Raw genomic sequence first — 12105 nt, forward strand, 5'->3', positions numbered from 1 at the left:
TTTCTTTAAAACGTAGTTATTATTAAATTTGAGTAATTTTGGAATAGTATTTTTGTCAGAATTATTTTTACCAATAACTTCCTTAATAATACACCAAGTTCTTTGAGGATCATTCGAGTGCTTTTTTAATTAATCTGAATAATAATATTTTTTTGAATTTTTTACAATTAACTCAAAGAGTTGTTTGTAGTTTTTATAATTAATATAAATAGTAGGTTATATGAATCAGGAAAACATGCAAATTGAAAAGAGTTCCAAAGAATTGATGTGCGGCGATAGAAACTGGATGAATAAAAGTTTTTAGAGCATGCAGGGCCAGAAACGGTAAAAGGATGCGGCTTTGCTGAATGATGGGTAAAGCAAGAATGAGTTTTGGTTGATGGAGCTAAAGATGATAACTCCTTTGAGCAGCAATGATTTTGTATTTGTAATGAAATGTATTTGTAGAAAAAAAAAACAAATGCAACCTTACAACAATAAGAGAGAGGCTCAAGTTTGGCTGATAAAGCAGGTCCAACTACTTTTTGTAAAATAAAAGAGTTTTTGCATAGACATGAGTAAAAAGTTAAGTTGTCAGCAAATAGAGCCACTTGAGATGTAAGAACTATAACTTAACTAAAGCGATTAAAAAGAAATTGTTTGATAATCTCCATATACATCATATGAAACATGCTTATTGAGAAGAATAGTATGCCAAATTTTACCGAAAACTTTAGATAAGTCAAGAGCAACAACCGGTGCCTTGCCCCCTTCATTTAATGCACAATAAAATTAGTTTTAGTAGTTAACAAGTTATTCGTAGAGAAATAGGATTGGAAACCATTTTGATTATCAGAGAGTTTGTTATTAAACTTAAGATGATATGTCAGAAATTTATTGATCAAAAACTCAAAGACCTTGCTAATAATAGAGAGAATGCTAATCGAACAAAAGTTAGAGGTGTCACAATGTTCTCCAGAGTATTTGAAAATAAGAACTACAGATACCATTTTCAAGCAAGTAGGAAAACAATATTCATTCAAGTATTAAGTAGTTTAGGGAGAATTAAAGAGATTTCTGAAGTTTTTGTATGACAAAAATTACAGGAATGTTATCTGGACCGAGAAGAGTTTAATTGAGAAATGGCTTTAGCAACGCATGCCGGATTTGGTTGTCTAAAAATGTTTTAGGTTGTTCAACTAGAATGACAAGAAAAGTATGGCTATTAGACTTAAGAGTCGAATTAGAAGGAAAGTTCTTTACAAATAGTTCTGTCTTATTCTTGGACGTAATAAGATCAGACCCATGAATTAGAGAGTGTTTGAATTACCTTTATTTATGAAACGATAGGAAAATTTTCCAAAATTCTCTAGAACCTAACTTCTGAGATAAGATACAATATTTAGTAAATTGGGAATAATGGAGCTTAGCATTAGACAGCACCTTCTTACATTAATTTTTTTATAATAAAAATACGTTTGTTCTTAAGTTCCATACGTGCCTGGACCCAGGAGTTTAAGTTTGAAACGCATTTGATATTAGAGAGATAAAAGACATCAACCCAAGAACCGTCACAAAGAAAATCATAAAAAGAATCTCTGTCAGCTTTAGGTTAGTTGTAAGAAGTGCAATTATAAGGTGAGTCCGTATATATACAGTACTATGAACATGTTTTAGACCACTTACATTTTTTCAAAAAATCCAGGAGAATTCTTCTCTAATACTTAAGTTTGTAGTTCTGTATTATAAACTTATTAAAACACACGTAATTCACACAAAATATGGAACAATTACAAACTTTTTAATGTCAAACTTCATAAAAAACTCTTAATATCTACTATGTCCTTAATCTCAGCCGATATTCGCCGGAGAATAGGTTCATACATATTAGTTATAAAATCCTAGGGTATATTGTGCCATTCTCTTTGAAGTACTTCAAAACATTCTTTAGTGTTTTGGGGGCATGATCGATCTTCTTTCTGTCCAGGTAATCCCAAATATGCTCAATTATATTCAAATCTGGACTCTGGGGAAGCCAGGTCATAAATTCCAATACTCCTTCCTCTGCCATTTCATTTAAATAATTTTTTGCCACTCGGGAACAATGTTTTGGGTCATTTTCCTGCTGGAGAATAAAACTATAACCTATTAGTCTCATTCCGGATGATACAGCATGGTGCCTTAGGATATCCACATAACGTTCCATTTTGATCAAATCACCTACTCCAGATAAAGATAAACAGCCCCATATTTGTAAAGAGCCTCCTCCGTGTTTAATAGTAGGGTTTAAACACTCGGGCCGATAGGCTTCTCCAATTCTTCTTCGAAGATATTGGCGTCTTTTCGTTCCAAAAGTTTCGAATTTGAACTCATCTATGTACAGAATCCGATTAAATATTTTCTGGGCCCAATCTTTGTGTTGTTTCGCATATTTAAGTCGTTTTTCTTTATTGCGACGTCGTAATAATGGTTTTCGAATTGCAACACACCCTCTTAAAGGGTGTTTTGTAAAGTTTGCATTTTATATACAGTGACTGACCCCTTCCCACTCACCCCCTATCCAAATAAAAACATCTGTCATTATTTGAAAAAAAGCTCCTTTTATTGGAAAACGGTTTCTTATATTTGTTCCCGCCTTTATGGGTATGATGTACGGGGGAGCCTACCAACAGCTATACATATAAAAATTATTTATAAATTAAATTACTGATTTCTGCCTCATTTTTGAAATATAAAGAAAAATACAGGTGAGTTCCGGCACCTTTTTTTTTAGAAAAAAAGCACTCTATATATATATATATATATATATATATATATATATATATATATATATATATATATATATATATATAAATTTCAGTATGCTAACCATCTAAAATCTTTTAACATTAATAAATATAAAAAATATACCGAATTGTCTAAAGAAATTTGGGACATAAAAGACAAAATGTTTACACCCTTAATTAAGTGGAAATTTGTAAAAGCTGCAATCCTTATAACACTTCGTCAAAAATTTGCAATCTTTGTTTATACGAAAAATTCCTTAGTTTAACATATAAAGGGGATAACTTGTTAAATAAACGAAATGAGTTGATTTCAAAATGCAGACACAAGAATAAATGGGGCGACTGAATAAGTGCGAATTTCATAACTGCGAATCTGCATGAGTGAGACTGGCATAAGTGCGAACTGGCATAAGTGCGAACTGGCACAAGCGCGAACTGGCATAAGTGCGAATCACTTGCAAAAACTGGCATAAGTGCGAACTAGCGCAAGCGCGAACTGGCATAAGTGCGCCAAAAGAATTTGCAAACATTGGCATAAGTGCGAACTGGCATAAGTGCGAACCAATTGCAAAAACTGGCATAAGTGCGAACTGGCACAAGAGCGAATTAGCATAAGTGTGTCGAAAGAATTTTCAAACATTGGCATAAGTGCAAATTGGCATAAGTGGCGAATTGGCAAGTTCGCACTTATGCCAGTTCGCACTTATGCCAGTTCGCACTTATGCCAATGTTTGCAAATTCTTTCGGCGCACTTATGCCAGTTCGCGCTTGTGCCAGTTCGCACTTATGCCAGTCTTTGCAACTGCTTCGCACTTATGCAGATTCGCAGTTATGAAATTCGCACTTATTCAGCCTCCTCGAATAAATTCCTCTTATCATTTTTTGACACCGGTGATTAGCTAATATTTTGTTTTTTCGTTGCCATCAAGTAAGTCTTAGCGACGTTAAGATCCCACTACACAGTATTTTGTAATTTTAGCGTTTTTTTTTTTTTTTGAATTTGTATTTTTTTTTTTTTTTTTAAATTTTATTTTCGTCATTTTACACATTTTACAATTTTATCTATAAAATTTAAACAAGTATATATAATTACAAGCTGACTGGGGCAAGTAGAAGTCAAAATGACTTATCATCAAGCCCCTTTGTGAAATACAAAAAAATACAATTAAATTTTAAATCTTCCAATATTACATAAAAAAGTGAAATTAATAAGTTAAAAAAAAAAAAATTTGGTTAGAAATTTTAGAAGGTTAAAAAAGAACTTAAAGTTAAAAAAAGAACTTAAAGTTAAAAAAAGAAGAAATTTAAGATAAAGTTAAAATATAAAATAACAAATAAAAAATTACAAATCTGTACATATTCGTATACATATTAAAGACAATAAACAAACAAACAAAAAAATTTAATTCGCTTCATATGCATATACATATTCGATACAATATTAAAATTAAATAAAGTACATAAAAAATTAAAAATACAAAATTATTTCAATTTTTTTTTAAAAAAATGAGAGAATGTACGTAATGTTTAAATTTAGTAAGTGTTTTCTTATAGTTCTTTTAAATGTAGCAATAGATTTTATTTTTTTCATATTTTCGTCTTGAACCGAATTCCACAAGCGTGGTCCCCGGCATATAGTCGAGAAATCAGATTTTTGAGTGATGTTAGTGGGATGTAGTAATTACTCATTCAATGGCTGATGATTTGCGAAATAGAATTTGCGTTTGCGGCACAAGACGAGTAAGACGTATTCTTTTTTTGAGCATAACTTTATTTACAATAAAAATGGAAATAAATATTAAAAATATAGAAAAAATTATCACAAGCAAACTAGAAGAACAAAAAAGAAGTATACTAGCAGAAACGGAGAGATTACTCAAAGATCATGAAAAAAACTTCCCTTCAATAATAAGTTCGAATTTCAAAATAATAACAGCAAGGTTAGACAAAATGGACGCTGAAATAAACAATAACAAGTTAAATATCAGAAGAGTTGAAAATGAAGTTGACGAAATAAAAGTCAGCTTAAATTTCCAAGAAGAAAAAGCTAAGGATGAACTTATTCATATAAAAACAAAATATGATAATGAAATTTTGATGTTAAAAAAAAATCTATTGACTTAGACGTAATAACTTACGTATCGATGGCATAAAAGAAAACCCTGAAGAAAACTGGAGTGATTGTGAGAAGGCTGTAAAAGACATCTTTAAAACAAAGCTAAATATATTAAGTGAAGTAGTTGTGGAACGAGCGCACCGAGTCGGTGCAGTTAAAGATAATAAAACACCAAAATCAATCGTTTTAAAGCTTTTGAATTATCATGATAAAAATAAAATATTAAGCTCAGTAAATAAACTTAAAGGAACCGGTATTTATATTAATGAAGATTATGCAAAAGAAACGATGTTAGAAAGAAAGAAGCTTTGGGAAGAAGTTAAACGATTACGAAACGAAGGTAAATTTGCAGTTATTAAATTTGATAAAATTTATTGTAGAGATTTTAGAAAGTAAACGCGCGAAGTATTATTAAGCGAAGCGCTATTTTAACGATTTTAATTAATGACTAACTTAACAATAGATTTTGAAAAATTACACTTAAATGTTTTCAATTCAGCAAATGTTTTACTTAATGATATTTCTGACGCTGATTTGCATTTTTTTAACGAAAACAATTTTAGTTCGTCCTTTTTTGAAATAAAAACTTTTAAAAGTGAACTAAAAACGTTAAAGAGTAATTTTACTGTAATACACATTAACATAAGAAGTATAAATAGCAACATGGATAAGCTAAAACATTTTCTTATCGAATGCGATTATCTATTCAGTATGATATGCCTAACAGAAACGTGGTGTTCTGACGAATCATGCAGAATAAATTCAAGTTTAGAAATTCCTAACTACAAATTATTATCATCTGAAAGAAAAACTAAAAAAAGGGGAGGTGGAATTATAACTTATATTAGGAATGATCAAGTTACCAAAATTAGAGATGACCTTTCGATCTCAGATGCCGATAGTGAGGTTTTTACAATTGAAATAACTAGCAACAAATCAAAAAACATACTGGTCTCCACATGTTACCGGCCACCTGAAGGTGATTTATTTAAATTTTCCAATCATTTAAAACAAATTTTTATAAAAAACAACAATGAGCAAAAAAAAATATTCTGTATTGGAGACATAAACATAGATTGTTTACAATATGATAAACATGCCAATACTAAACTTTTTTTTGACGAAATGCTTCAACATTACATCTTCCCAATTATTAACAAGCCAACTCGAGTAACTCCAACTTCAATCACTGCAATAGACAATATATTAACTAATTCATTGTTTGATACTTCTCTAAAGGCAGGAATAATAAAGGCAGATATATCTGATCATTTTCCTATTTTCTTCTCCTTGACGCAAGATATAAAATCTAATAATAGTTGTAAAATTAAAACTTATAAAAGAAAAATCAACAAATTTGCTATTCAACAATTTAAAGACTCACTGTCAGCAGAAGAGTGGGATAAGGTATACCATGAATGCAATCTTGGGCACACTAACTCTGCTTATAATAACTTCGAAAAAATTTTCCTAAAAAGCTATAATATGCACTTCCCAATTAAAGTAAAATTAATAAAAGAAAAACATTTAAAATGTCCATGGATCACCAAAGGTATTAAAAAATCCTCAAAAAAAAAAACAAAAACTTTATATTAAATACTTAAAAAATAGAAATGAGGCAAACCTAAATGTTTACAAACAGTATAAAAACTTGTTTGAAAAAATTAAAAAAAATTCAAAGAAAAACTATTACTCAAATAAAATAAAAAGCACAAATGGTGATATTAAGAAAACTTGGGATATCATGAAAGAAATAATTGGGATAAAAACCTGCAAAATAAATAGTTTACCTGCTCAAATTGTCATAGATAATAAAGAGTATGACAATAATAATGCAATTTCAGAAAAATTTAATAGTTTTTTTGTCAACATAGGCCCAAATCTAGCTTCAAAAGTCAATTGTCCAAACAACTCATTTGAAACTTATCTAACTAGTGTCAACAACGAATTAATATTTAAAGAACTAAAAATTGATGAACTCGAAAATGCAATAAACTCTCTTAAAATAAACAAGTCCCCAGGTATAGATGACATTTGCAGTAATATCGTCGTCAATGTCTTTTCGGAGATACGCAAACCTATTTTCGAAATATTTAAATCATCAATTATAACAGGAACTGTACCAGATAAATTAAAAGTAGCTAAAATTGTACCTATTTTTAAAACCGGTGAAACATTTCTAATAAACAATTACAGACCAATCTTAATACTTCCAACCTTTTCTAAAATACTTGAAAGAATAATCTATAATAGATTATATGAATACCTAATTCAAAACAAGTTCTTAAATAAAAAACAATTCGGCTTTCAAGCACAGCACTCAACAGAACATGCAATTTTAGATTTAGTTAATAGCATAAGTGATTCTTTTAATAAAAAGCAATTTGTATTAGGAACTTTTATAGACCTATCCAAAGCATTTGACACAATTAATCATGATATCTTACTAAAAAAAATGGAAAAATACGGAATAAAAAATACTAACCTAGATTGGTTTAAAAGTTATCTGTGCAACAGACAACAATGTGTTATTTCGAACGATAATAAGTATTCTAATTTACTAAAAATAAAATGCGGAGTTCCCCAAGGTTCCATTCTTGGTCCTCTTTTATTTTTAATTTATATTAACGATCTTCCACAATCACTAAAAAAACTTGATGCAATAATGTTTGCTGATGACACAAATTTATTTTATTCATCAGCATCAATTGAAAATCTCTTTGAATCTGCAAATGATGACCTTGAGAGTCTAAACATTTGGTTTAAAGTAAATAAATTACCTTTAAATCAAGAAAAAACAAAATACATCTTGTTTCATTCCAACCAACAAAAAAACAAAATACCAAGCATGCTACCATTACTAAAAATTGATAACATAAACATCGAAAGAACTGAAACTATTAAATTTCTTGGGATAATTATTGACGAAACAATTTCTTGGAAACCCCATATAAAAGCATTAAATACAAAAATATCAAAAAGTATCGGCATACTTTACAAAGTCAAAACTATACTTTCCCAGGAGAATCTGAAAGTTCTCTACTTTTCTTATATACAAAGTTATCTAACATATGCTAATATTGCCTGGGGAAGTACAAATAAATCTAAATTAAGTTCTCTATATACACACCAAAAACACGCATCAAGATTGATTTATAATAAAAATAAATTCACTCATGCCGATCCTTTACTTAAAAACTTAAATGCTTTAAATATCTATCAAATTAACATCTACCAAAATGTTTTATTTATGCTCAAATATAAGCTCGGACTTGTCCCAACTCATTTTACTAATAACTTTTTTCAAACCAACGCCAACAGATATACCACACGAGGAACCGGAAACTTTACATTGCCCATAAAAAAAACAAAATTTTCGAGATTTTCAATTGTATACCGTGGCCCCTATTTATGCAACAAAACAATATCTCAAAATATAGAACTTACTAAATTGGATAATCTTATTGCCCTGAAGAAAAAACTAAAAGATCTCATAATTAACAAAACCAATTTTATCGATATGTATTAAATATAAAAGAACAATTAATATAATAAAATGTAAAAAGAACAACTTAAGCTATAAAAATAAATAAAAAATAAATAAAACATAAAATATAAAAAAATAAAAAGCGACGGACTTGCGTATATTTTTTAAATGCATGGGTTAATAGCCAGCACATTATATTATAAACCACGAATTTATTATTTTAATTCGCATGAGTTAAAATGTCAAACGCGCATGCGTTAAACAGCATTGTTAACGCTCTTTAGATACTGTAAATATTTGTGGTGGACATTTATATAAACTGGAGACACGTAAATATTATTTGTTTTTGAAATATATAATAATGATTGTTGTAAAAAAAAAAAAAAAAAAAAAAAAAAAAAAAAAAAAAAAAAAAGAAAAAATTGCCGTATAGGCATGAAACTTAAAGTACCATAGAAAAAGTTGTTTTTTCTTCGTTAATATATATATATATATATATATATATATATACACAAGGAGAAAAATTATTCAATGGATAAAATCAGTATATGAGGTCCAACGTTGATCAATATGATTGAAATACAATAACCTATGACGAAATTCCGGTTTTTATAACAGCACAAAAATCGTTAAATCAACCTTCTAAAAAAGTAAAAAGTAAAAAACGAGTAATTAAGGACGCTTCTCTTGTGACATTTATTAGGCTTTTATCGACAACAAACTGGGAATCTGTTTTGAAAACAAAAAATGTTGATGAAGCTTACGATAAATTTTATCATATATTTGAATGTTACTACAATAAAGCATTTCCAATAACAACTAAATTTATTAAAACAAAAACTCTTCAAAATCCCTGGAAAACTCCCGGAATCATAAAATCTTCGAAAAAAAAAGCAAGGATTGTATGAGAAGTTCATTAAAAAAAGAACTTTAAAAATGAAACAAACCATAAAAACTATAATCATCTTTTTGTGACGATTGCAAAGCGCTCAAAAAAGTTGGAACATTATAAAAGAGGTTATAGGTAAAAAAAAATAAATGAATATTAGTCGTTTACCAAAAAAACTAATTATAAATGACTGTGAAATTATTAACGACGCAATAATTGCTAATTCTTTTAACCATGCATTTGTTAGCACAGGTCCATGTTTAGCATCAAAAATAAATAAAAAGTAAATCTTGCTTTAAATCATACCTAAGCTCTAATAATAATATAATGGACAATAATATGCTAACAGAAACAGAATTGCTTGATGCCATGTACTTACTTAAACCAAATAAAGGTAATGGAGTTGATGATGTAAGCAGTAGTGTAGTAATTAAATCAATGCCTTATTTAAAAATTCCGCTTTTGCTTATATTTAAGCTCTCTTTAAACCAAGGAATCTTTTCCGATAAACTTAAAGTTGCAAGGGTAATACTTATACTAAAATCAGGAGACGAGACTAGTGTCTCCAATTACAGGTCTATCTCCATACTATCATGTTTTTCAAAGTTTTTAGAACACATTTTGTATAAAAGATTGTATCTTTTTAGATGTAAACAATATTCTCTATAGTGAGCAATTTGGCTTTAAAAAGAGCTACTCTACTGATCAGGCTATTATTCATCTTGTTCATGATATCTTTAAATCATTTGATGAAAATAAATATACATTAGGTGTATTCATTGATCTCAGTAAGGCTTTTGACACTATCGATCATTACATTTTATAAACAAAATTAGAAAACTATGGTATTAAACATATAAATATTGCGTGGTTTAAAAGCTATTTGTCAAATAGAAAACAATACTTTTCTGATAATTTTTTTTTCAATTTTTATTTTAGGTGCCCCAAGAAGTCCTAACGGTCTTGTCACAGAGCACCGCGGAAGTGCATTTAACCAGGAAGTTTACGCCTCCTTCCTTACCGTGACGCGAAAATTTGTCCAGAGCTCGTTTCGAACCTGGATCTCCTGCTTATAAAGCAAGCGCTCTAACCACTGCGCCACGGCCGCACAAAATAATGCAGGTAAAACAACCAATATGAACATAACATGTGGGGTTCCTCAGGGATCTATATTAGGACCACTCCTATTTTTCATTTTTATTAATGATTTAAGCAAATCTTGTGCTAAACTAGATACAATTTTATTTGAAGATGACACAAATCTGTTTTATGCAAATAATGGTATAAATATTCTGTTTAAGTCAGTAAATAAAGAGCTTTTAAATCTTACTGAATGGTTTAATGCAAACAAATTATCTTTAAATGTAACCAAAACAAAATATACTTTTTTCCATCGTTTTCATGACAGAGATAAAATTCCTTTGAAACTTCCAAAACTTTGTATTGTCAATCAGGACATAAAAAGAGAAACCACTTTAAAATTTCACAAGGAATATAGGCCTGCTATGCAGAGCTAAGCCTTTTTTAAATCCAACTTACTTAAAGCTTTTATATTTCTCGTTCATTCATTGCCATCTTAATTATGTAAATATTGCTTGGTGCAGTACAAATAAAAATAAAATAAAAAAACTATTTAATAAACAAAAGCATGCAATCAGAATCATTTCCAATGTAGGCTGTTATACACACTCCCAAGCATTATTTGTTAATTCAAATATAATTAATGTTTATCAATTAAATGTCTATCAAATTCTTATATTTATGTTCAAAATTAATAAAAGTATATCTCCTAAAATATTTTACCAAATTATTCAAAATAAATCAGAACAGATATCTAATCAGATTTTCAAATAACAGTTATATTCAACCCAAAAGTTATTTTGCGGCGACTAAGTTTTCAATTTCTACTAGAGGGCCAAAATAATGGAATAAAATATTAACTTATGAACTTAAAACAATTGCTACGCTTAATGAGTTTAAAAACAAATTAAAGCAAAAACTACTGATGAACGACGTAGTGCTCAGCTTTTTCTGAAGTTTTAATGATTGCTACTATTAAACTTACCCAACAATTAGAGGCTTGTCATTATCGGCTTGACGATCTTAAAAAAGGGATTGTGTCACTTGTTATTGCTTAAATTCTTCTTTTTTTTTTTCCTTTCTTTTTTTTTTTTTTAACATATATAAAAAATTATGGTTTATAAGAATTATTCACATATTTCAAGGTATATGCTGGTGTAAAAGGAAAGCATCAGGGTTATGCGTATTTGCTTGCATGCTTTTTAGTAATATAGTTTCTTTTTACTAATTCTTTTTTTCTTTTTGTTTTTAATTTTTCTTAACCAATACAAAAACAAAAAGTTAAAGTAGGACTTTAGGACCGATGATTTTTGTCATATTAAGTCTTTAGAAAAACGTTTTATGTTATATAGTGTTACGTTTTTTAATTTTTGTTGTTTTATATTTACAGTATAGACTAAGGGACTTGGTGATAAGACCAATTATGTCTTCTTCTATCCCTGCTATTTGTATTTACATTATGGTTTACGACTTTAATAAATTTATATGGTAGAAAAAAAAAAATCTACGACAAAGATACAAGAACCTACGGCAAAACAGAAAGTAAACAGAGTATGCTATGGATATCAAACGCCGGCAGTGTTGCAAAAGGTAAAAACAGAATTACTAGTGCTCAAGACACCATCTTCACTGGAAGATCTAAAACAGTGTCTGAGATTCACACGATTATTGATCGGTTCATAAGCGAGTAGGAAAGAAGAATACTAGCCTTTTACGTTTTGAACATACGCCTAGGCTCTCTCCCCAAGTTATGTAAACTAGATCCTGA

Source organism: Hydra vulgaris, chromosome 12 (genome assembly GCF_038396675.1).
Source record: "Hydra vulgaris chromosome 12, alternate assembly HydraT2T_AEP".
Classification (NCBI taxonomy): domain Eukaryota; kingdom Metazoa; phylum Cnidaria; class Hydrozoa; order Anthoathecata; family Hydridae; genus Hydra; species Hydra vulgaris.